This window comes from Bombus vosnesenskii, unplaced genomic scaffold (assembly GCF_011952255.1).
Source record: "Bombus vosnesenskii isolate JDL3184/JDL3185 unplaced genomic scaffold, Bvos_JDL3184-5_v1.1 scf7180000013264, whole genome shotgun sequence".
Classification (NCBI taxonomy): Eukaryota; Metazoa; Arthropoda; class Insecta; order Hymenoptera; family Apidae; genus Bombus; species Bombus vosnesenskii.
Window position 1 is genome coordinate 10,780,728 of NW_022882924.1, and position 27,869 is coordinate 10,808,596.

The window sequence follows — 27,869 nt, forward strand, 5'->3', positions numbered from 1 at the left end:
ATTTTACTTTTTTGCTGGACCGATTTATTTTAGGATCGTGGCGAGCCGAAAACGGTATATATGCGTTACAATGAGACCTTGCCTGTTGAGCTTAACTCGTAGTGATCATATATCATTCTTGGTTGCAAAGCTTTTCATCCCCTTTCTCATAACTTTTCTTCTTCTTGTTTTTAAAACAAGTTTATGAGTCTGGGATATTAGATTCGACCAACCTTTCTCGCCCACATTCTACACTGCCCCCTGGTTTCCTGTAATGGATTTTGCTTTCACGGCATGGCAACGATTAGGGGTTTCCGGTTATAATCCACGAAACTCACGACACTATTCCGAGAAGTGAATTATAATTTCGCAGACATCAAACGCTGCAAACTGCTGTCGTATTCCCATGCAAACGGAATCCAATAGATACCGGTAGTTTCTGCATTGCCTTACTCTGTCGTGGATACCTAATGTTTCGGCATAGTAATGAATTTTGAAATTCAGGCTATGGATATAATCCTTCCTTCACTAAAAGAGGTGTGCGTGTTTCTAGCACGCGTTGCTACCGCACGGGATGATGAAATTTTATTGGTTTGATATCAAGTTAAACGTTAATGATGCTCTACTACTATCGTTAACTATTATAGTATATACTTTAGGTATTATTAGTATTATAGATATTGTATTATAACGATATTTGTTCATCATTCTTTTGATATATCACCGACGCGATAGAACGACGCGGAGGGAGAATTTATAAAAATAAAAAGTGTGGAGAGTGATATTTCGAAGGAGGGGGCAGCAAACGTTTTTCACCGGGTTAGAAAAATATGACCGTCCTCTACGTCAAACCGATAATGGCCGCCGAAAATTGCTCGGGATCGGCGTGTGTAAATGTCACGTGGAAGCTTCGAAAAGAGCAGAAATTACGATACGGCGCGTGTTACGTATACCCCACGAGTTTTTCGGCCGAGCGGGAACTGCGTTTCGAGGAGCGCGTTTATTTTGCGATAGCCGTAGATAAATATTCACAGCACGGTTTATTCTCACAGCCGCAACGGTTATAATGCACTACGGGACCCCGTGTTCGTGTTACACGCGAGATAATGGACCAGAACGCGTATAACCTATGCCGGTGGCTATGTACAATGCGATTTATATGAATCATAAATAGATGCGTCATGTCCGTTGATCATAATTTCGACTCTCCCGCGCGTTCTTCTCTATCCGTCTCGCTCTCTTTCCCTTCACATTTTCAAGAGGAGGAAAAAAGCGTGAACCAGGAAGGGAGGAAACGGGAAATTCGTGTTTTATGTTGCTTTCAGCTTTAGCACGCGCCAGGCGATCATTAAGGAGTAAGTGGAAAAAATGGCACAGAACAGATAGAAGCGTCTGTAAATCTTGTAGCTGCACATGGGGATAACGATCTGGAATATCGAAATAACGTTTGTACCATCAGTCGTGCTTTATTAGAATCTTTCAAATAAATCTTTACCTCCTTGTCTATATTTGATCAGAAAGTGGTGAAAAAATTGAGACAATTAACCTATTAAAGATTAAGATTACGGTAGCACAACATTTTATTAGTCATTTCTGTTGAATTCTATTAAATTCGTATTGTGGTCGTGATAAGGAATTGCATGAATTTTCTCAGAATTTTTTTCTCTTATGATTTCTTCTTCCATTGATATTATACATATCAGGTAGTTTTGTATTAATCCACATTCCGGCAATCAATCGTCTCATTAATCAGCATTTTAATAACAATCGAGACTCTATCGTATTTCAACGTTTAAATCTCAAGCTGTTAATTACTGTTCGATTTTCCTGTGTATATCTCGTTGTATGTTATGAAACGAAAATATGAATAGTATATGACTACAGCTAATTGCAAGACAGACATTCAGCGATGGGATTACAACAACGCTTTTATATAAATTACGTTGGATAAATTAGAAAAGTTATTCTAATTTGAAGATTGAATGGGATTGAATCGAGTTGAGCGTCTGCTCGATTGATTTGAATATTCATAAGGACAAAATCTACTAGTTAGTACTTTAATTAGATTCATGAAAGTTCTCATCTTTTTTCTCTTTTTGCTCCTGGTAGAATTAACGAAGTGTAGATACGTTATTCCATAGAATATAGATTAACTATCGTACAGATTGTTTCTAATGCTTGCAAGCATTTTCAGTCGTGTTTGATGAAAATCGACTTTGCAAATACTTCACTATAAAAATTGATCGATGAGATGCCATTACATTGCTCTCAATTTATGGACTTACTGTCGCAAAACAACAAAGTCGCACAATCAATCACGCGAACGTATCGGTCATGGCACGGCAAAAATATTTTCGCTAAAAATTTTCAGATTGCTAGTGACATATGGCGAAGATTCTGGTTACAACGATGCAGCTGTTAGCTTCCCACCGTTTTCCAGCTGACTTCTCAAGTACTCAAAAACTTTTTAATAAAGGACCAAATTCACGACAACACTTCAGAAAGAAATATCTCAAGAGCAATTCTTTTTCTTTTCAATGTAGCTAGTTCTACGTTCCTTAATCTATTTTCCTAGAAAGTTAGCCGCAATATTAAAACCTATTTTCTACGTACCATTTTCTTGCGACTTTTAATAGAATTCGACGATTACCTTCTAATCTACATTACTTTCTAATATACTGAAGCAAACTTATCAAGTATATGTGAATTTGCCTAATCTATGTTAGACAGAAATGGACAAGTGATAAGAGATTATTCCGCATGCAGTGATAAATGAAAAATGTAGAATAAAATTTTTTCGTTTAAGGCTTCGTTTTTGAAAAAATCGATTTTGAAAATTTATCAAGTACGTATGTTTACACTGTTTGCACTAAAATGAGGTCTTAAAACGAGAAAACTTTATTCTACATTTTCGACGAATAATTTTCCTAATTAGAATTAGACAAATTCATGATAAGTCTTTGTTGAGGTTGACTACTAGAGGAACGCGTGGATAAATTTGTAATAGAAAAATATATTGAAGTAAGTATAGATATAAGTACAGGTATAGTGTATGCTGATCCAGATCCTCACTCTTTCTGTGTTATAATACAATAGAATATATAATAAAGCTGCAAGAAACAACAAAAAATCTACTTATAGCTCTTTTGTTTCTAATCCTTGTAACCCAAAATAACATTTATATTCAAGGGCACAATACTATGGACCTTCCTTTTCTTTTAATTTTTCGCTTCACTAAATTCTATTTTCTTCGTAACAACGGTGTCCAGGTCACGAGTATACAAAAGAAAAGATGTAGAATAATTACTTTAACGGTCTTCAAGCCCGATTTTCTCAAGAATGAAACTTCCAGCGCAATTTTATTATTGCTGCCATAGAATCTCCCTGATTTCAATTATGCTGCGAATTTAGGAGCGCGATGTATATTCGTTTGAAACTAACGAACATTTCAATCGCAAAATTTCCTAGATATTACGCTGGTAAATCCATTCACCAATTCCAGCAGTTCTTTTCGCGGACCTATTTTCCAGAGATTCGAAACTATCGGAGAACGTATAACATGTCGGACAGAGCACAGAGCATGAGAAATTGTACAGGGAAAGAAACAAGGCTGCCGTTCTACATCGAGTACATAATGCTTGTAAATATGTATCTGTTTCGTGTACAATGCAGCTGCCACCGACGCTAAACCATGGCGCTGACAAATACAACGCTATGATATGGGTTTGTACATCGATGGTATAGCAGTCGGATGCCTGCGCTCGTAAAATCCGACGTTCTCACTCGCGCGAAGTCCGGAAATAGAAGTTCAGGTGATCTTGAATTTATAGAAGGAAGCGAGGAGAGGCTCTCTTCGATTTATCAGTCGATATTTTGTGTAGCTAAGCCGTTTCGTTTTATTAAAATCATTGAAATATTAACGAAGGGAACGCAACAATATCGAAACAAACGAAACGTAATAATCGCAATTCTTGGCTTAAATATTGATTTCTAAAATTTGATCGAAACGTTAATTACCAATTACTAAATGATATATCGAATATTAATATTCGTTGCACGAGTAAATGCAGTTTCCATAACGGTTTGCTTCGGTCTGTTTCCAATATTTGCATTAAAGCTCGTAGGCTGGAACGCTGAAAGCTTCACACGTTAATACGCCTCGCATGGACTGTGGTCAGCCCCAAGGGAAGATTGAGATTTATGAGCGCGTAGTGTGTCAGGAATCCCCTACTGGGAAATAACCAGCGATCATTTCGTCTGTCATTCGGTGAATAATTGATGTACCTGTTCTTTGTTGCATTGTCATCTTTTATAAAGGTGTATCGCAGAGGAATCATTTCTCCGCAAAGTTGTTTCTTTTTCACATTCCACGTGGCCGTTCCTTTTTTAAATTCAACGCTGTTTCCCGACTAAAGCGTCGAATCTTTGAGGTTAAATGTCTGTGTTCATCGACATGCGGATTTATAATACAGATGAAGGCCATTCGTCTTTCTTTACAACTTCTTCATTGGATGTGCAAGAAAAAAAATTGGCTTATAACGGAGTGTTCTGTTCTTTGATCCGGTGTCAAATTACACGATTTCGTTTCCATTTTTGGATTTCACAAGGATTTTCATTTTCCTTTTTATTATTCTTTTTATGCTACGAGCATATAACATTACTTGTATAAAAGATTAATTAAAAGTAGGAATTGTACGAAATTATACAAATAACCAACCATTAGAAATAGTATAAATTTAGTTGAAATAATATCGAATCAATTGTCCAATATGTATATATGCGTTTGTATTTTTTTTTCTTCATTGACGTTTTTGGCGTAAGTTTAATTAAATTAGTCTACGCGATGAATGGTTATACACTTATATCTATTGCAAACTTTGACATAACATGGCACTCGTTTAACGTGCTCGTACTATACGATGCAAAAATTGCGTCGGTACTTGTATAATACAGTAAAAAGAGCTCGTATAACACGGTATGTACACGATATTCAAGAATATATTCACATTTTCACAATGCAGCTAGATACTAGAAGAAGAAGAAGAATACTAGAAGTAGAAAAGATGATTAAAGAATGTGCAGTGGGAAAGAAGTAAATCGAGCAAGTAAGTACGAGATAAACTAATTTGTGACGAAACATTCTTAATTTGTTCATATTTGCAAACTATTATATTTGGTTGTTTAAGAATTTTGTAGTGTTTTTGATAGCGGGCATACTTCGCCCTGGCTTTAATCGTATCGAAAAATAATTGCTCATCATGAAATTTAGTCAAATATTAACATTATTAAATTCAGACAAATATTGTTTCTGGTCTGAGAGAGAAACAGGAATTTATTAATTTAAAATGTTTTATTTTTCAATAACATAATATTGGATTTTATCTGAAATGTTTAATTCCATATAAATCAGTAACACAACCATTTATTGCTGTTCCTGCAAAATATTTTTGATGGTGAAGTATTAAAAAAGTATCTGCAAAATTTAAAAGAGGTTATTCTTAAAAAATTTTTTTTGGAAGGATTCATGATTTATTTAACTCATGAAAGGAAGTCATCGAAAAAACGAGCTACATTATTCAATAAAATGGCATTTAATTTGTCTTAAACTTTGCTACGAGCTTCTTATGTCTATTTCGTGAATAATTAAAGCAAGTGTTGTACTTTTATCAAACTTCTTTCTTAAAAAAAATTCATCTGTACGGCCGGTGTAACCCGCGATGAATATTCATGGCATTCAATCCTCTTTAAGGCTGTCTATTCCATTCTGAAGTCATAGAAAACGACTTCGCAATGCTATGAATCCCTTAAGCTTCGGTCAAATGTCTTTCCAATACGTGCATAACAGCATACGCGAATCGATTTGTGTAAAGAGTGGTGAAAATACATGGCAGCGAAAATATTTTACATCTTTTCCTATACATTTTTAAATTCACTTTTTTCTACATATATTTTTCGAATTCCTTATATTCATCGGAAATTATTAATGTTGGTAAAGTTGACAAAACTCAGTTATAGCCGAAAATCCTGCTGTTAAAATTTTATATTATCTATTATTATTATTATTATTATTATTATTATTATTATTATTATTATTATTATTATTATTATTATTATTATTATTATTTATTTATTTATTATTGCTTAGTCCGTGCCTTTCGGTTTTGGACGAGCTTTCGGTTTTACATCTCTTTTATATATTTCGCTTCGTATATATCTATTTCTCATCTTATCCACTCTATTATATTGCACTCCCTTAATTAAACTATCTCCAAAAACTAAAAAGCTAATAACTAAAAACTATTGCAACTTTTGGGCTTTTGCCTCCATGCTGTGCTTCCTTCTTGTCGTTCCTCCCGGTCTTATATTGCCCTTCTCTTCTCTATTATTGCTTTTAGTTCTGTTAGTCCTTATCCTGTCTCATTTAGTGTTTTTTCTATGTCCTTTGATCCTCCCGTTATTTCGCATTCTTCTATTACATGTTTCAGATTTTCTTTCCTTTTACATAGTCTGCATCCTTTTTCTCCCTCTTCTTTCCAGTATTCCCTTGTTTTGGTCTCGTTTCCATATCTAAGTCTTGCTAATATTTTTCTGTCCTTCCACTTCATTCTCCCTTCTAAGTGCGTTGGTAACTCTTCTTTGGTATATTATCTATATTATTACGTAAATAAATTGCATTACATGTTATGTAAAAAACAAACATAGATCTATATCAAGCGAAACTCACGAAAATATAGGTCAGCTGTACAGGTCAAGAAAATGTTAAATTCCAAACGATTAATCATACCGCCATTTACACATAAATTATGATTATGCTTAATTTAAAACGAGGTGGGAGTCGTTTACGCTATGAAGGACGAAAGGTATTTTCCAACTGCGTGCACTGATTCTCATATTATGTTCATTTCTACTTCTCTTTGTCTGACCATACATTTATCGACGTCACTCGTGGCTTTATTTCAAGATACTGCAGATACCACCGACCTTGTTCCTTTTTACGTATGTGTGAGCTCTGCTTCACACAACCAAAAATGACCGCATACGCAAACACACGTTTACAGAGAACAACGGAGTCGCTGATGATAATTTATGTCGAGACACGCAATCGCTGTGAAGCGTAGTTTCAAAAGATGTATTCTTGTAAAATTCTCTTTCAAGCCCATCCTTTCCAGGAAAAAGCTGAAATTTTAAATCTGTTAGCTACTACCGATACGCTATGTCGAATAATGATTTTGTCCTTAACGAGCAACGATACATTTTTAAAATTTTGAGGAACGTTGTTGTGCGAATGATACGATTGGTACGAAATTGCCAATCGCTCGAAAAATTCAGTGACGCATGTGAAATCGTAATTTCTCTCTGGTGATAATTTTCATAATATCGAATGTATTTTCATTTAGAGTTTTACCATGGAACCACGGTATTTCGTCTCTCGTTTATCCTCTTTACGCAGTAGCAGATATAGAGCAATTCACCTGGCTAGCATTGTACCTGTTTACGCGTACATATCCGCGCGATTACGTAAACAGCATAACTCGAATCCGTAATTTATGTTCCGGCTGCGATCGTTGCTGGGTGGAATATTTGAAACGTTTCCGGATGATGTACCTTCGGATAAAAACTTCAGCGGGAAACCGTATTAATCGTTTCCCATCGTTTCCCCCAAAATTGATTCTCGTAAATTTCCGAGAAATTACTTCCGTGGCTTTGTTATACAAATTTTACTGGTTTCTCTTTCCTTCTATCAAAGAAGGTTGTTCCTGTGGCATATTTACGAGGCAGGTTAACGTCGTTACTTGAGGCTAATATCGTCAGTTTCGCCAATTAACATTCGTAAATACTTCCGCAAAAACTGTCGTAACTGGCACGTAGCTCTGTGGTTTAAGCAAACATGTGAGAAACTTCAACCAGAGATAAAGGGACGAGAGGTACCTGGGTCTGATAACGATTGCGACGTAAATTAGACGCGAGGCCTCGTTTATTTCGCTAACGTGCGTGCGTGTGTACGCGTAGCCGGACGCGGACAGCGTGAACGCGCATAACAGCCGCGCTATCTCACCGAAATAAAGTACGAGCTAGATTCAATGAGTAGAAGGCTAGAGGGGCGGGATGAATGAGAATAAAAGGTAGGCCGGACTAGACAGACAAGCACGTGGGGTCGCGAATTAACTGCTGAAAAGCGGGTATAAATAAAACGCTGTGGTTTCCGCGCGAATTGTGTACGCCCTCCAGGCTGGATCGTCGTAATTCCTGTCGTCCAATTGGGAAAATCGTTCATGAATATTTTACGACATTGCTTCCCGTTGCCCGAGTCTACCGTTCTCTACTCATCAAAGTCTTTCTTTCTCTTTTTAATTGCGCTCTTTTTAATTCTTGATTTTACATACGCGTTTAACTTGTCAGAGGCACCGATTCGATTGTTTTTAAGAACGATCGATACCGTTGATTCTCTCGATAATTAATTAGAACGACACAAAGGCGCAAACGCCATCTTCCCCAACCGTTTACGTTTAATTCGCCGAGCTTAATTCGCTCTGTCATTCTACTTAAACAGTGCGGAACAATGTTTTCTCGAGTATCGCGTGCATCCGTGGCCGTGTTTCCGACTACGGAACAAAGGCGAGCGCAAGAGGTTCACGCAGCTCAGAAAGAACCCACTCGAATTGCCCTGAAGGATAAACGGTCGGCGAAAACGGCGAGCTTTGTCTCGTTGACGACTCGGTCGACGACTAGCTCGTAGTTGTTTCCTTCCTTCCTTCCAGGGTTGCTGATTACGTGCCTACCGAGAAATCCGACGAAGTGCCGGTCCGGCTAGATTAATCTTGCCAGACTCGTTGCGCTCGAGAGCTTCATCAGCTAGATTTACTTCCCTGTGACACTCTTTTTTTTGTTTACTAAGAGTTCTTGTATAGAAGTATTTTTAGAGCTTAGTATATACCTATATACAAGTATGAGGAAAGATACGGGTGAATGTAAGCAGAGTAAGAAACACGGAACTGCTGTAGAGACATCTGAGAAGAAGCAGAATGTCTACTGCTAATCGATATGCTAACGGATTCCTTTTGTAGGATTATCCAAATTAGCATAGTTAGGAGTTTCAACGACTTCAAATTTGGGACCATGTCGTTTTTAACTGAGTATAATGAATACAATCACGATTATTCTATAGTCTATACTCCTGTATAGCTCTCTTTTCTCTTTGGTTATATTGGGTTGGCAACTAAGTGATTGCGGATTTTGTCATTAGGTGGTAATGATAACTCAATTAGTTGCCAACCCAATATAACCAAAGGGAAAAGGACCAAAGAGAAAGGATCATTACTACCTAATGACAAAATCCGCAATCACTTAGTTGTCAACCCAATATTTCGATCTACGACTTGATAGTCGCGAGCAAAACCTCAGAATGTCCACGATGGCGTGTTCCTCGACACGCGTATCGGTGCAAACGCGTAAACTCGCCATCGAGGTGCTTTTCTGTTGCCGCGGAGAAACTGGTTTTGTGAGAAGGTGGGTGTAACGTGTAGCGGTTGAGTGACACAGCTGAGGCTTACATGGTTCCACTTTATTCGCTTGATGAAGCGCTAGGCTTGCGAGAACGTTCATCGAAACTGGTAGACTCGTGCCAAATTCGCGACCTAAATCGATCTTGTCAATTTAAGGTTATTGCCGGTTAATGAACGATCATCCATGTATACAATATAGCGTAGATGGCTATTGATCGAATACTGAGTTTCACTATACAGAAAATTTCACAGTTTCACTTGCACAGTATATTTTGCATTTACTTTGACAGTTGCTAATCCCTTTAATGCGACAGGGCGTGCTCAGGAATTACACGGAGAACTAATAGATTATACTTAACTGTTTTTAATCTGGTAATGGGATAAGAATATTTCTAAAGAAAAAATTATGAGCACACAGTGTTCGTATTACAGAATAATATTAATTCATATTAATTATTCGTTCTGTATAGGAGAAACTTTATGCCATGCTTATTTCTATAATTAATTAAATATATTCTGTGAGAAGTTGACAATCATTGTTCGTTAATAGAGATCTATTAGAGAAAGAGAGAGAGAAGATTCAAGTGCTTTAATACATGATCAAATTGCCATAAAGGATATCTTGTATGGAAATGGGGTGCAACGTGTTATGAATACTAAGTATTATGAATGCTTTTCAATATTACTGCTGTTATTTAACACATATGTTTCAAATCAGACAGTCTAATCTTATTTATTGTTTATTATTGAATAAAGATGTCTGAAAATCACGCTCTCATTATGTCATATTGAAAATACACTTATGGATACTTATGATAGTATTTAGAAATACAGTTTTTACTACATAAGTTGTTTTATAAATTAGGAAGATTATACATGTGGAAGTTTAAATGTACAGTTTTGGACAAAATCGTTCATTTCAATCGTTTCATAACGGAAAAATTAAAACTTGTCGTAATCTATTCCGGATATTTTATACTTCGTTATACAGAGATAACGAATATACGATATTTGTTGGTAAATGTAACGGGGATGATAAATGTCCGCGCAGGGAATATTTCAATCGAACAGAGACAAATCCAACGAATATTGTGCAGGAACTCGAAAGAACATAAAACACTTCCTCGCGGAAGTCTTTTTTCAACGCGTCTGATGGGACTCCAGGCTGAATGAACTGAATTACGCAAAGTTGTCCTAGCACGGATTTTCCCTGTATTCCATTCTGCTCGGTCGGTTTTGCTCGTTTGCGTTCAAGATCTGATATTGGTGTTCGTGAACCGTGCCGGGATGTACTAGTGCCAGAATCGACGCGAAAGAACATTACGAGAGGATAGGAGGTTACGCAGTGACGTTGACCTACGATACCTACGATCTTTCCACGATTCCGCGACAGTCTTTCTACATTTATGTCCCTCGATCGTGAACGTCTCATTACTCTTTCGAATTTTTATTTCTACTATCGCGTTACGATTTTCCGATTTAATTAAAAGAATATTCCGGAATTAATCCCGTATTTCCTAATAACCTTACTAAAATACAATTTATATAGTTCATCCGAGTACCATTAAGGTCGTTGTGAACAGGAGAGCTTGAGATGAAAATTAGAAAGCTTCTCAATATCAGTTATTCTTTATATATTAGTAGTTTCCTCGGTTAATTTATATTATTGAATTCCACTTTTGCATTGTAAATATGGAAAATAATATCAAGAATTTATTCAGTACTATCTCGTTACTATTTAATAACTTACTTAGATTTTACCAGATGAAGTTTGAATAGATTGTATTATTTGCAATTTGTAAGTTATGTTAATTGCTTATTAAATTTTAGTTGACTTGATGTGTTACGACTGCTTGGTTCCCGCTAGATTAATCGTAATTCGATAATCGATAAACATTTTTCTAAAATTAACAAGTCCTCAGAAAATGAAATTGATCAATTTGCTTCCCGAGTGCTTCAAATACCGCGACTATCCATGCGGTCAGTCAGTTGTTCCGTGGTAACGATATTCTATTTGGTCCTCTCACGTTTTATTTCAAATTGGCTGTGCGGAGTAGCCGTTTTGAACGTTGCGTCGATTCGACCCCGCCCAACCGTTGTAACTACAACTGACATCTTTATTGCTCTTCAGTAATCCTCCGGAGTATTCCAGGCGAAATAGAGAGAACTCCAACGAATTCTATAATAAATTTTTACGCCAATGAAAGCAATGCTTACAGACAGCACGTCTGGTTGGAAACGCGTGAGGATGCTTGCCAGGTTTGTTGGCTGGCCAGTAGAAATAACGCTCGTACTAACGCTGGCAGCTCTGTACGTTACCAGTCGGTTCTACTTGAAACGAGAAACTGACGAAGGCAGGCTGAAAAGGGATACTGATTTCCTACGATGCGGTTATCGTCGATTTACATATTCAGCTTTAGACCGCGATAACGTTTAATAAATAAGCGGAACGGCAAAGTTTCACAGCTATAATACATTAAGTTTGATGTTTAGGTACCTTAAACCGAATTTCCAGCGAAAACCACCAAGCCTGTTAATTGCGAAGGGCAATATATATTTCGGTGCGCGATAAACAGCCGCTTGAGAACAAGCTCGTGTAAGAGGACTTATTGATGCAGAAAGCGTGTACAAAATCGCACGGTAAATTGGCACTGTGTAAGCGGCTGCGAATTTATAATTGGAGCATTTTACGTGTGCCGCGTCGAACTTGCAAGCAGAGTTATCGGTGGATCGATAATATTCGCGATAATGGAATATGAGATTGTAAAGTGTTGCATAAATATTAAATGTGATGTTTTTATTAAAAAAAAAGAGGTTTTGCTTTTAAATACACTAGCTCCCGAAAGTATTTGATCCCTTACCACAGAAACCGATTTGTGTCCACATTTTATGTGTTAGTCGACTTTCATTATAGTGCTAATGAAATTTATTTCAAAATGTTTCGTATAACACACATTATATATTCATAAAAGGTGTCTACGGGTATTTGAATACTTTTGTAAGCTAGTGTGTATCAAGCTTAAATTAGAATGCATAAAGTGAAAGATAAGTTGGTATGTAGGGCGCGGACATTTTTGCATTTATAAAGAATTTAAATGTAGAAATATACAGAATCTTTAGATGGTAAAAAAACTACTTCGTGTAGAAATACTTTCTTTAATTGTACCAGATGTAAAATTATTATTCGAAAATTAATGTTGTAAAATAATGTTTTTGCTTTTTGTCTACTGCCGATAATTTATACTACAATATATACCTTTATTGAAACAATACGTGTAGCTCGGAACAATTTTAATGAGATTTATAATAGCATATTTGATCTTCAGAGCGTGGAAATTATTCTGTAACATGTTCGATCATCGCTATCCTTGAAATACGATAAGTCTAGCTTCGAAAAAACTTGACCATCAAGATCAATAACTTTCCAAGCTATAAACTACAATACATATCAGTAGCTATGCAGAATTTTTCGAATATGGGACTACCTATTCCGTGTATATCTTGTTAATTATGTGTGCACTAAGCAAATTAGCATTTTAAAGGGTCAATGTTGCGATGATAGTAGTGTAAATTATTGTTATATCGCGAACATTTTGCAGAGTAGGAATTTTAGTGGTGGTACATAGCGAAAAGTTATATACCTAAAATAGATCGGCTCTATTAACCATTGTTCTTCTCAGTAATGTGTGTATAGTGGCTTGGAGTGTACGATAACAACTTGATACTCGAAATATATTGGACCTTGTACACGTGGTATATTTGGGACTTATGAAAAGTACACAACGAAATGGGACCGAAGGGAATCCAACTATCGCACGGAGTAAAAGTTAAAAGGTTTAAAAACGAGCTAAACTCGACAAACGATAAGAAAGTAATATAGTAGAGAAATATAAACGAGGGAAAAAATATTCGTGAAAATGAGTGATCGAAAAAAATATTATAGTTGCAAAATAATTCAGCGAAAATTTATCGAAAATTTATTAAAGATTCAATGGAGCATTAAAAATTTATTTGTACAGAAAAATTCAATGGGACAATAATAATTTATTTGTACAGAAAAAATCAAAGAATAAACATATTATGATTCGACGGTGATGAATCGTATGCATTCGCGGTGTTTTCGAAAAGGTTGTTTGACGAGCTCCCGGCGTTCATTCCTGTACCAAATATCGATCTGTTTTTCTATATCTCGTTTCGACAAATTTACTCATGACGCTCTGTCATCTTGTCGATCGTGTTCTCTTCGGCTTTCATCAATTTTGTAATCGTGTTACTGGCATAGGGATCTCCTTTTCATGCTCCCGTCTAGCCCGTGATTCCTGTCATTTATGCCGGTACTTTTAATTAATCAGGAGATACTTTACCTACTTCTGCCCGCGTATCGCTATATGCTTTGATTCCGTTATGTTTCTTCACGCTAGCGTGTCGTATAATCTGCATTCGAATTGAAGTCACCGTACACGAACCTCCTCATAATTATTAGTTACACACCCTGGATGGATACTTGTTTCAGTATGAATTCTGCGAATTCGCATCTCGTTATTTCGCGTGATAATTTTGAATAAAAATTAGTGTTCGGCCGCCTCTTTAAACACAAATTTAAACGGTAAAATAAAACGCTCGATATCGAAAACAATTGGCTCTCCCTTTATCAGGAAAATTGAAGTTAAACTCTTCCGAATGTTTAAACGATGCTCGATCCTTTGATCTCTGCGACAGTAATTCAGAGCTACGAGCTTTCAATTAATTCAACTTAATCGTCCATTTTGCTCGATTGAAAATCGGCTTTTGCCCCGCTATATCGAGTATTTACCTAGTATTCGTTGGACAGCAGGAACGATGTAGCAGCTCATGGGGTCGCAGATATTATATCGAGGTGTTGCGAGAGATCTATTCTAATTTCCATCAGATAGCCTACAGATTTCGACCTAATGCGGTCATAATACGCTGCGTGGATTTAATTTTGGAGAGCCGAAACACTGTCGAAACTAAAGGTAGTATACACGATTGGGGCAAGAGATTTTATGCGGGACTGTTAAACCATTGCGGGAATATGACCAATTTTCCTTTTGTTATTTGACTCGGCCAGTTTTTGTCAGCTTAGTGAATTGCCTGACAACGTTGAAATTAACTGCCCGCGGCAAAGCATTATAGCGAGTTAGTAATTTCAATTGCAGAGCAATGAAAATCGGCAAGTATAAATTCGCACGATTTAAATTGAAGGGGCCGCGTATACTCGCGTTGCTTACCGGAATAAATTGTTCGCTCGGACTAAAAATCGAACGCGGTTATTTTACTAAAACTGTTGCTCCGCAAAACTAATTACATATTCGCCGTGTAATGTCGTCTGTGAAAACATTTCTATGCGTTTATACGAAGCGGTGGTTGAACTTCAAAGGAAAAGGAAATTAGATAATTTATGCTATAGTTTATAGAATTTTGTAAACACGCAGTATACATATCCGATCATAAGTAGTCGGACACTTGTAGAAAGTTAAGTTGACCTGAATAATCGTTAAGAAATTATTAAAATCTTTCAATATTATTACCGCATTTGAGATATTGTTAATTATGTTATTGTTATAATTAAATGTTATAATTATGGCATATTATTAAAATAAATTTTTCTTCCATTCTTTATTTATATTTACAAAGGTTCTCTGTAACTGCTTTAATTACTCTCAGTACTGTTGCCACTAGATTTCTTATCATATTTATCGTTTTTTGAATTTATGACTGCCGTGAGTGATTCTATCAATCAAATTCGGATTTTAGACAGAAATTCCTGTCCAATTTACTCCAGTTTTTTTGATATGATTTAGTTTATGATACTACGAACCGTTAATTTATTATCATTACTCTATAATTATTTTTCTAGAATTATTCTATTCATCATTGTCTTATCATTTTTGCATATAGTTTCTGTCAACTTTGATCGTATATTATACGACGCCATTACCCGTAGTAATGTCAAGTCAGTGACGTCAATTAGAATTGTGTTCCTTTTATTTCGATTGAAAATAATTGCTTTGTGATCGTCGTTTGGACGTGAGAAATCGAAATTTCACAGAATGATGGCTAGAAATAGGCCACTGTAACTGGCATCAATTAAAAGTTCACGATAATTGTGCACGATGAACTGCTCTAATTGCAACGTCGAACGAGTATCGAAACGGCGGACATTTGAAATTTCACGAATTTTTGGTCGACCAGTTAAAAACTTGATTTTCGTTGGCACCGATAATTATATCGACGACGAGCGTATTACACAAAAATTTGTGCCAACTGGGGCGCACGTGATTAATTAAAATAATATCGTGTCAAGGACATGCATGTGCCATTGTAACTGTTGCACAGGTTTGGTAATTAAACTTTCCGATGAGTGGCAACCAAAATTTTCATTTGACTTCATACTCGAGTTTCATGAAATTCGATACAATTTGTCAGAGTTAATTGCATGGTATTGTTCGTAAAAAAGCAATATGATAAGCTAGGGTTACTAGAGTCAATAAGACTCGAGATAAGTTATTTGCTTCGTAATTTGCAAAATCCGGTTATAAATCATTTTTAAGCGATCCACGTTTGAAGGTAAAATATTTAACTTATCATTGGCCTAATAAGCAATGAAATACATGATGTACATTGACAACTCGGTGGCCTTTTCTATGAGGACACAGCTCGGGATGTCTAGACAGGACAAGCAGTTTCTTCTGAAAATGTTTTACGATGCTATATCTGATACGAGTTTTTCCCGCAGTGGTGTCAGAGCCGCGACCGAGTAACCCTGGTAAAACCAAGATAGATCGGTCGAGTCCTACGGCTCGCGACTTAAATGGAAGGCTCTTAGCAAGCTACGGATATAGAAACGCGGTTTCTATTATCCGGTCGTGTCGAGATCTTAGCCCCCGTGGGCGACGTCATTCGGAAATTGGAAAATATATCTTCATGGCAAAAAGGTTAACTCGATATAGCCGAGTGCAAGCGAGCGCGGCGAGATTTTTCCAGGAAACTGCTTACGACCGTTACATTTGATTTATTACAGATGTACGCTTTGCCACGTTTTGGCAGCCGTGCTACCGGAATTAAGTACCCCGTGATAGCTTACCCAGGATCGTATCTAATATGCCGTGGAATATTTATCACGATACCCAGGGAACTCGATTAATTGTTGAAATATAGCGGCCCGGCTCGTTCCGATCCTTATCCTTCACCGGTTGATCAAGTAGTTCCTTAGATAATGGACTGTGAACTTGCAACGTAATAATAACGTACAAGGGTAATAAAGGAAAACGTCATTCTGAATTATGGAGTGCGCAGATGTTATAGTGTTTTCTTAAAACTGGAGGATCGAAGAATACACATTGCTGCCCAGAAGTAGGCTGCTGAATTTTATGTAAATTCACATATTTGAAAAGATTTGTCGCGTCCTCTAAATTATAAAGAACACTGGGTATTTTGCATATTTACGTCTGTACATTTTTTACCCGAGATAAGTACATTTTTGCTAATATTTGAACACTTTGACACACTAGCAGTAGTGTGTACATTTTACTATAATCATAAAACAAGAAATCGGGAAAGAGATATTTTAGCATAAAATAAAAATATCGACAGTAGAGAAAGCCTCTCATGGATCTCTTGGATCTACATACTTTCTCAGCAATTCTAAAGTTTGCTCAGCACCGAATCGGTCGCAATTTCCTTCCTCGATTACTGTCTCGATACGATGTTTCTTCAATCGTGCCAAATAACAGCCTAAACAGACGAGATACGCTGTTGTTTGATTTAAAACAAGTTGCAGACACCTTCGTACGTGCATTCTTATTTATTCTGTCATTCTCACGACCGTAACGTTGAAACTGAGATCGAAATCTCTCTTAATTCGAGAGTTAAAATTACTTGCTATCGAAATGACAATCTTATTTCCTTATTTATCGCTTGAAATATAGGAAATTCTCGGAAGAAATATGAACGACATCGGGAAATCGTTTTGAAATGCAACTTTTCATACATAAATGGGGAAACACCTCGTGGCCTCCTTTCCATACCGCAGGAATGTCTCAGCAACGATAAAACTCTTATTTTGCTTTGAAGAAATCGACGCGGTTACCTAATAGCAATTCCAACACATCACGATGAAACATGACATTCAGATGTGGCATCATAAGCTGTAAACATTTTTCTTTCCTCCCGGTGTCCGCTTCTCCTGCCATACATTATCCTCTCCTTCGCGTTTCCACTCTCTCGCAGTGAGACTCGTACGTTCCTTCCGTTTATCTGCTTCTCTCATTCAGCGCGCATTTCTCCAACTGTCCAGCAAGTCTCCAAATCTTTCTTTTCTGTCTACAAATCTTTCGAAGAAAATCGTCCACGTCTCACGATCACCATCTATGGTGCTACATGGCCCTAACTTCATTGTAGATTCGAATTTATATTATAATACTAATTGCGAGCTACTAATGAAAAAATAAATCGCAAATGTAGAATAAAGATCTGACATATGTAGGTCCCTTTTTTGAGAAAACCAACTTCGAAAACCGACTTGGTACACGTATACCAAATACAAATACACTTGGTTTTCTCCCGAAGAATATTTCAAAAGGTGTCTTTCTCTCTACAGTGTTTGCTAGTATTCGATTTTTCAAGTATGGTATGCCGCTGTACATACTATTTCTTCCAGTTCTTTTCTTCTCCATTCTTTTATTTCTCCAGTACTTTTTATGTACTTTCGCTTCCGTTGACAAGCAACGCACCATACCCATCACTGTTCTATTATATCTTTCCGCTGTTCCGTTTAATTCATGTACGTAGGTTGGACAATTATTTATTATGATACCTTTATCTCTAGCAAATTTATAAATTCGATAGTTTAAGTATTCTCTTCCATTATCGCATCTCAATATTTTTAACCTCTTGCCCGTTATGTTCTCAACTTCATTTACAAACTGTACGAGAGAATCAAAGACCTCGTCTTTTGATTTTATACAATAGATCTTAGCTATTTTACTATAATCATCGATAAATGAAATAAAATATTACTCTCTATTTAATCCGGTAGTCTTAAAGGGACCACACACGTCCGTATGAATAATTTCCATTATCTTCCTAGCCTTAGTTCGATTATTTTTGAAAGGTAAATTATGCATTTTACTTTCTATACACACCTTACATTTCAAAAATTCCTTTTCAAATTTATTCGGTATGCCTGTCACTAGCTACTCTTTACCCAAAATATTTAAGTATTTAAAATTTACGTGTCCTAGCATCCTATGCCATCTTTCCGTTTTACTCATACCACTACGTTCGCGAATGCTTAAAGGAAAATAAGATAAATATAATTAAAGTAAGTACAGACGAAAGTGTACAGTATAAATGTAAGGAGCCGTGTTAGGTGGATGATACATTTACACTGTACATGTGAATGTGTGTGTAAACGTCAGAGGACGTCCAGGTCTCAGTTGAAACAAAAGACTGTTGGTAGCTGTTAGAAGAATCTAGAATAGTCTGTTGACAACAAGCGTGCGTGTAAGAAGGTTATTGAGGTCTTCAAAGTGTAATATATATGTATAGCTGTTGTGTGCGAATAAAGCAAATAATGTATTTTTCCTTAACACAACTTGATAAACTTCTGCCCACGATATTTTACTAAATTATTAATGTATTATAAAAATAACAGGGATGTCGAAGTTTTAGAGTATTAGAAAATACAAATAATGAAAAAAATACAAATATAATAAAAGAAATTGACAGATCGACCGAAAGTAACAGAAGTAAGAAACAGAAATTCGTCAGGTCGGGACTTGTAATTCGTACATGCGTACCCAGCAGATTTTCAGAATTGTTTCTTTCGAGAAAACAGAACTTTGTATATAAGCTCTTTATTCTGCATTTTCGACTTATATTTTCATGAGGAATCGCTTCTTCTTATTCGATTTTACCATCAACTATCGGACACCTATATATGTAATATGTCTGTGTGAATCTATATCTTTTCAAAGTTGTTCATGTGCATCCGAGAAGATGCGTCCGGTGCAAATCGTCCGAGACGAAAATATCGGCGTAATCAAGACTCGATCGACGGGATCGGTTCAGTTCGTTGGCAAACTCCGTTGTCACAACAGATAGTCGGTAGACCGTAGCTATAGCATGTGGTTCTTAGCTTTCCTTGGTGTCGCAGTAAGGCGCACTAGGAAACGAGCCGTAGAGCACTGCGAGAATGGTGAGTCGTAGAGGCGGAAGGTCGGGTAATAAATTTCGTCGAATTGTGACGGCCGCCTCCTACTTTCGCGACGCCATTGTGCAAAAGAACAGATAGAAGCCGTTTTCGCCAGTAGGCCAGGCGTGTACGCGCGAATGTAGGTGAGTTTGCGGTACGATAAAATAGTCCTGTTCGCAAAGGGGAACGCCAGGTTCACCGAATCATTGTTCTTGCTGAATGAACCGTCTGCGAAAGGGTATTGTGCAACATCATGTCGGAAACTGTACGCATTGGCTCGACATTCTAGGTGTAGCATGTTTCGAATCACACCTGTATCTGTCAGAATAGACATGTATAATATATACAGTGGTTCGTAAAAGAATTTAAACACTTATAAACATTTGCTTTGAATATACATGTTACATATGTGTGCTATGTAAGATATAGTGAAATTTCACTATAACTTTAACTTACCTCACTGTAGAGTTCCTTCGATGTGTAGAATAAATTTTAGATACATTCAGCATACATTCAGTAGTTTACATTGGTAAACGGTTTCCGGGAATAATCGGATTTTTGTGGAAAAATAAAACAGAAAATTGAAAGCACTGCTGAATTTGCCACACAATAGTCCATCGAAATTGGGGAGACCACGGGAAAACGATAATAGCTACAGGAAGTAAAATTTTCAGTATATTTGGAAAACAAATTTTGTGTCCTTGTTTTTACTGAACTTTCTAACTTACCAAACTGTTAGAGCAGTACTTCATGGAAAACAGCAATTAGCTAACTTACGCTACTAAAACTCTTTAATCCCTCTGAGATTGTCTTTCGGGTGCTTTCCTATACATTCCTTCCAGTTGTCATACTACAATATAATATTTCTCCTTAAGCTCTGAAACATGTTAAAATTTCAGTTTCGATTTCAAATATACTATGATCACACTTCCTGATCTCTACAATCGTAATATCTCAAGTCGGTATTATTAGCGCAGCGAAGAGTCGTTACGCAAACAATTTATGTTTGAGAGAAATGGTTTCGAGTTGATAACAAGCATAGTTAGTCCTGTTTAGATTTTGACGTGCATCTAATTGTCGACTAGGCTAGATATCGGCAACGGTTAGACTGTATTTATCGATAGAATGGGAGTCAACAATCATTGAATTCGGACGTGATCATAGGGTTATAGACGAATAATACGATAGAATAGCTTGTCGTGAAGGTTCGTCGATTCCATTGCCCACCGGTAAGGGTGGGTTATCCTGGCAAGGTAAACGGCGCGAGTAATTATTGTCAGAGAGGCAAATGCAATTTCGAAGCGGGTCACGAGATACTAGTAAAGCCCACAAGGCAAACTGGCTCCGCACTTTGACCCTTTCCCTTTCCTCCGCGTTGAATTCCTGCAACTCATTCGTTTCCTTAATAAAACCACCTGTCTCGTATCCTCTCCTGCTTCAAAGTCGCTGCAATTTTACTACAATACTATTTTATTTCTGACTTTGTTTCCGCGACCATGTGGCTCGGGTTAAAAAAGTGTAAAGTGTTTTTGTAATTACTGCAGCCTCTATAATACATAGTTAATTTTTGCTTAATAAAATTACGGTCGAGAATTAAGCCGAATTTAACATTCATTTCTCTTTCATTTAGTATTTAGTGTCGTTTTCAATGTTATTATTAAAATAAAATTATTTTTTACGCAGATAGTTATGAGCGTTTAGGCTTGTTAATTATATTCTAAATTTTATATTTGGTGAATATAGTACAATGAGATGGATAACGAAGTAGTAGGAAAATCTGTAAAAAGATTTTCATTCAAAGCGATATTAATTGCTCGATAACCACAATTTTATAGAAATAATAAACAATAATTTACACGAGAATCGGGAAAATAATTTTAGTCAACTATTTCTGGAGATGGAAGAATCGTTATATTTAACCAAGCATCGCGATGCACGATTACAATTTCAATTTTCTTCAGCGGAAGTCTGAGTATGGTCCGTCTCATTTTACTGAATCTTCCGCCCGATTGCCGAACTTTTCTCGTCCGAGTGAGTTTTCCAGTTCCAACGGCAGAAAGTACAACCCCCATCCCTATCGGAAGTGAATTCTACGATTTGGAACCAAGGGGAAAGTGGAGTTGGTACAATATGTTGGCGATTTCGAGCTATCGTCGAAAGACAATAAGAACGCGGATGCACGAATGCGCGCCATCGTGGCGCGTTTGTGTGCCGGAACGTTCTCTTTTAATGTCGCATTATGGTTCTCTTATTGAACGGCCAGAAGTGCTTCGGTTGTTCGTGTCCAGTGTTTAAGATGCGCTCTGGCTTCTGCAGCATTCGAACTCTCTGTTTAACCAACAATAAATACGTCCGTACGAGTTTCCAAAGAATATAAACAACGATCGAACGAGCAAGTAAAACGTCGTGTTCCCTTCTGAAAAACATCGAACGAAGGTACACGGAGTATCCAATGATGTTACGCTACCGTCGAGTCATCAAGGAAGTAGTATTTCATCCGACAGGAAGAAAAATCAACCTTTTATCCAGACGATAACTTCGTTGCTTGTCGGAAAGTTTCACGAAGTCTGTTTCTTCCCGAGTTTAATATATCTCGCGCGGTATACTCGTTCGTTAAGAATACTTTAATTGCCTCGTGATAAATAGAGTGGTAGCTTACAAGCATCTTCTTTTTACGAGCAGAGGGTGGAACGTAAAATAAGGGAAACTTGTCTGCGTTCCAAGATTCAACGAATATTAGAGGGAAAGCTCGGTTGTGAAAGGTTAAATTTTATGTTTTCGGAAGTTTTTCGTGTGATACGATTAAAATGAAACGCTTGCATTGATGAGATACGCTTTTTATAGGTAACCATAAAAGTAGAGCATGTAACTTTAAATATTTTCTTAACACGAAACCACTGAGTCCTGTGTGTGAAGGATCAAAGGTTTTCGTAATTGGAATCTCCAAGAATACTACGTAGAAACATTTATTCTTTAAGTCGGGTAAATCAACCTGAAGGTTCCATATTACCGCGGTCGTTTATCCTTTAGAGGGGAAATGGAAAATCGCGGAGACTAGCCAAAGAGAATTACTGCAGCAGTGCTGTGGTAAATGATGCATTACCCAACATCTGATCTGATTTAGTACCCTCAATCTCCACTGTTTACGTTAATTGCTTGCGCTTTGATTAGGGAACCATCGATCGAGCTAACCAGCGCCGTCTAAAATTAATGTGAGCGATTCTCGTTTACGCATGATAATGTCAGGAAATGATGGCGCATCTTGAGTCGGTCCACGAAATTAAACCCGCTTAATTTCTGAAACTGTTACTCGTTCAACCTTCTTTTCCTCGGGGAAGACGAAGAAGGTCAGAAATCTTTCGTCTGTAATTAAACCTTTTGCCAGACTGTTCCTCGAGTTAACGAAGAAGCAGGGTTTCAAAAATAGATAAGTTCGCGGGGTTAGTTGCCGTGAGGTATAATTGATCTTGGGTAATGCGTTGATTGATTACCTATGCAGAGGTTAATTCGATTCTGATTGGAACTGTTTAACTTTTAATTGGAATCCACGATGGCAGGGAGCAATCTGTATTCTCGGTCGATGCTCAATGAGATTACTCGAGTCAGTATAGGAGCTTGAGATATGGCCGACTCGTGGAATTAACTTTCTCGGTGGTTTATCGGTTAACGTCGAGTTACGTGAAATCAACACAGGATAAATCAACGTAATTTGAACGGCATTGTGTCGTTTTCCGCTACGATAATTGTTCGGGTTGGCACTATCGTTATTATCCATCAAGGCCGGCTATTAATTCTCGGACGAGGAAGTAAAGAGTCATATTAACTACGAGGGCTTCGATCGATATCGTATTTTACATTGCCCTGTCAGCAAATACTTATTCTATTTCAAGAAGTCAACAACTTTGCTCGATTGATACATCGTGTTCATACTGAGATAATTAATGATCCTACACCAAAGAACGGATCTATGAAAGATCGTTTTTTATTTTATTTCTTTCTCTCTAACAAGATAGCTTGTAAAGTTTCAGAGTTTCAACTTTTTGCATTTCTTTCCACCAACATGGTTAAACATTAATTAAAAATCGTATGATAAAAAATTTACAATTAATTTATTTATGTTTGTTATAATTAAGAAACTTTACCTGTTATTGTATTAAATATTAATGTAAAATTTACATTTTATATAATAATGTTTTAAAGTATGATATTATGTGAAATATCTGTCCGAATGACTATAGACTTTAATTGGATATAACATTGTGAATGCAAAGACTGGGAAAACGTTAAATTGATTATTAGGGTTTAAGAATATATAATAACGTTGTAGTAACGAAAAATTGCGAAATAACGCTGAAAAGACACACGATAATACTTATGATAGTTGATAATATTTCATTGATATCTCAATCGGTGAAGTTTGGTAAGTATCACTACTTGTCAAGAAAACAGGAGAGAACAATGATATGAGGCAGACATGTGAAAAAATGAAAACCCTGATGGCCTAGGAAGCGTAGGGAGGATATATCATTCGTTTACATTCGTTTTGGACAAAGCAGATAAAGTATCGAGTGTACGGAGATAGAGTTTGCATGAGTGTATGTCTGACTGCACATCTTGATTCGATTCCACTTCAATTTATAGACGGTTTGCGATAACCTATGATTTACGAGGATTTTAGAATCATTTCGATTTTTCGATAATTCCTAACGCTCGCATCACCAATGGAATTGTCTTTTAAATCGAAATAGAAATTTTAACTAGAAACAAATTAATCATCGTAAATAGGTGTATCAAAGAAGAGATAATAGAAAGTATAATCTAAAAACGATTTGAATTTCTTTTATTAGGTTGTCCGAAAAGTGTCTTTCTTTCGCAAACGTGCTTTTTACAACAGTGCACCTTCATACAAACGTGAAACCAAGTTTGTGAAATGTCGCGGAGTTTATCTCAGTAGAACAAAATGGACCGTACGTAATTCGACAAAATAATATAAAACAAAAAAGGTTGTGCGTCTATTATTTCCTTATAAATCGAAAGAAACTTTTCGGACAACCTAATACAAGAGAATAACGATTTCGTACCCACTTTGTAAAAAAGGACACATATTCTTTTCATATTCTACCAATATTCTACGTAATATCTTATTTTTATACGTTCATGATATGTACTTCAGGCGCGTCTAGCATGTGAAAGAATTATTCTCACACGTATGGTGGACAGTAACCTCACGAAACAACCAGGAAAACTTGGAATCGAGTCGAGAAAAATGCAGCCCGAAAGAAAAAGAATAGCTACGAGTGATTGTAAGCATTAGGTAAATAGAAGGCAGTGTAATTTAAGTTCATTCTTTTTCCCTTGACCAGCTCACATTTTCGGTACATTCCGTGTTTAATTTTGCCAGTATCATTCTGGTTGTTGCGTGGTAACCGTAAAAACTAAATGCTCGGACATTTCCTTCTGAAACTGTTCTATTAACTCGACTGAAAATACACTTTGAGTCGCTGCACTATGCTCCTCTAGATACATTTTCCCGTCAAAAAGGGATTACCTTCTTCCTTGTTGTCTATAAAATTTGCAGGATTTCTATTACAAGAAAAGATCGCGAACAATCCAGGTCCGATTTAAATGAAATTCTGTAGGCTTGAAGAACAGCAGCAAATTTAAGGCCTTAAATCACGTTCCAAAGTTCAACGCCTTAAAATGCTTTTCAACACGTTAAAAGAAAACGCTACAGTCAACAGACAACTTATAAAATATATATAAATACTTGGTTCGGCCATGTTCATTAAAAAAAAAATATCGACTGTGTATATGACAAAAAAGATTGCATATCGTCGTTATATATACTAGGATTTGAAAGTATTTGGACACTTTCACAATATATAATTGACATAATATGATATATGATTGATATAGTTAACTTTGACAATATATAACAATTGTGAATATAATTCAGTCAACGAAATGCAGTACAATGTAGTAAAAAATTACGAATAAAAGAATCTGCAACAATTTTACTGTTTATGATCAAACACGATGATGATAAAATTTCCTTTAGAAGATAATATGTAATAACAAATGCACACATTGTATTTGAAGTACTTTGTTCCAAAAATTGGCCTAGCTTCTTCTTTCGTTTCTCGCTCTCGACCGAACTAGTGGGCTATTTGCCATGATTTTCAGTGTGGAACGACCCGATATTATCCAACGTGGGTCATTCCTTTGCGACTGCTACGCAAAAGTAGCACGAAAAGGGAGCTCGATGATATTAATGGCGCCACCGTGAGGCAGAATGTAGAAAGACATTTATAAGAGCAACAGACAATGCAGGGCAATAAAGTTGGCGTGGAAAATAGCTCGGTGCAATTGTGCCTTGAGAAAACTCCTCTAGAAAGGATTTACCTAGACACCTTTAACCCAACGATATTTTTCCAATCCATACAGATAATGACGAAAGTTTCTTTTAATCGTTCGAATGAAAAAATACATCTGCACGTTGCGCACAAGAAAAATATCCATCGGGCGAGGAAACTTTCTCGGCCATCCTTCATTAAACCCCTTCGCGGAAATAATAAATCCTTTCGATCCTTCTATTCTATAACACGATTCAATATCTCTCACTAACAAACAATACGACGAATCGAACGGCGAACGCGAGTGATAATAGCAATTGTGACTTGGATAGCGATTCAACGGAAACATTCTTTAATATAAGCAACGACCGGGCATCTGGAAAGTTTTGTATTTCAACTTTCGAATTTCATTGAACCGTCGAAAGAAGCTTAATAAAAAAGATAATCCGGAATCATGGATCGCACGATGGATGGAAAAGAAAAAGAGGCGTATGGATTTTTGTACAGGGTACGCGGCTGGCCGTAAAACTCGAGATATTGCACGGTAGCAAGTGATTTCTTAGTCAGGCAAATTCATTAAAAGTTTGATTCTCGGTTCTCGCTTCGGATGTGCCCAACGTCGCGGCTTCGCGTCGCCGTCTTTCTCCTTTTATTCCGTTTAGACGAATAACGACGTTCGACTCATTCCCATTCTTTGCGTCATTGTTCGGTAAACTTTTAATTGCCCCGTGTATATAATCGTCTGAATGGATTTTCGGAAGTTAATACAGCCGGTCGCAATTATAATAGACACTCGTCGGTGTGCTTGTCTCGTCGGACCTCTTCAACTAGAAATGAATTACGCTGTTGTATTACATCGATGGAATTGCTGTTTGAGATTGTTGTATTAGACGTCGAATGAATATTAACGATGTGCTTGTTTATGTATCTTCGTTGTTAGATGACGGTTTTCTTAATGTTAATGTATCGTAGATTTTATTTTACAATTTAGTTGAAATATTAATATATCGTAAATATGATCGTTTTATTCGGCTCTGTATTATCGAATATTCAATTAGTTCAATGTAGAATAGGAATGAAAGGGGTGAGAAAAAGTGAACATAAAAACACAATACGCGTCTTGTTTTTTGTATTTTGAATTTTACAGTAATTCTATATCTGTATCGTCTATTGTGTAGATATTGTTTCAAGTGCTACGGAATAAGCCACTATTTCTGTAGCAACCATACAAATTTCTGTTCGATGTATTTACAGATGATTGCATTTCCTGTTATCCGAATGAATTCCCGCCAGGACAGAGGAACATAATTTAAACGATTTATATTCATTCCTTTGATAGAAAATCATATGAATAAAATTATTGTCGGGCAGCGCTTGATGGAAGCATCTATAGTTGATTGGGCGTTTAGCATAATTTTAGTTCGCTACTGCTTAAGCCGATAATGCTCAAACCCAAGGTAGATATTCGAATGGATGTGGTTCGATTTTGTGTATCGACTATATATTACATATTTGCAATACCGATATATTCAAATTCACATACTATTACCATAAATTGACCAAAGTGTCCAGATTCGTATGAACGATAATATACTTAACATATTAACGACACGTTTGCTATAAATCTTGCTAGTATAGTTCATTTATTACATGAAATATTAATCCATCAATCTGCAACGACGTGATACTTCATCTCTCGATTGTAATCAATTTACATTTCACTAATGGCTACGTGTCGCGATCGATCTATAAGGTCGAGCAACCAGAAACCACGTATCGAATCTATATCGGTAAACCGCGAATAAGCATCGTGAAATA

The 27,869-nt window shown here is 36.7% G+C and overlaps 1 protein-coding gene across 4 annotated transcripts in view; it reads left to right on the forward strand.

Annotated features, from left to right (window-relative positions):
- The window catches only part of LOC117235595 (glutamate receptor ionotropic, kainate 2), a 291,570-nt gene that overhangs the window by 37,142 nt on the left and 226,559 nt on the right, over nt 1–27,869 (forward strand). The window lies entirely within an intron of this gene.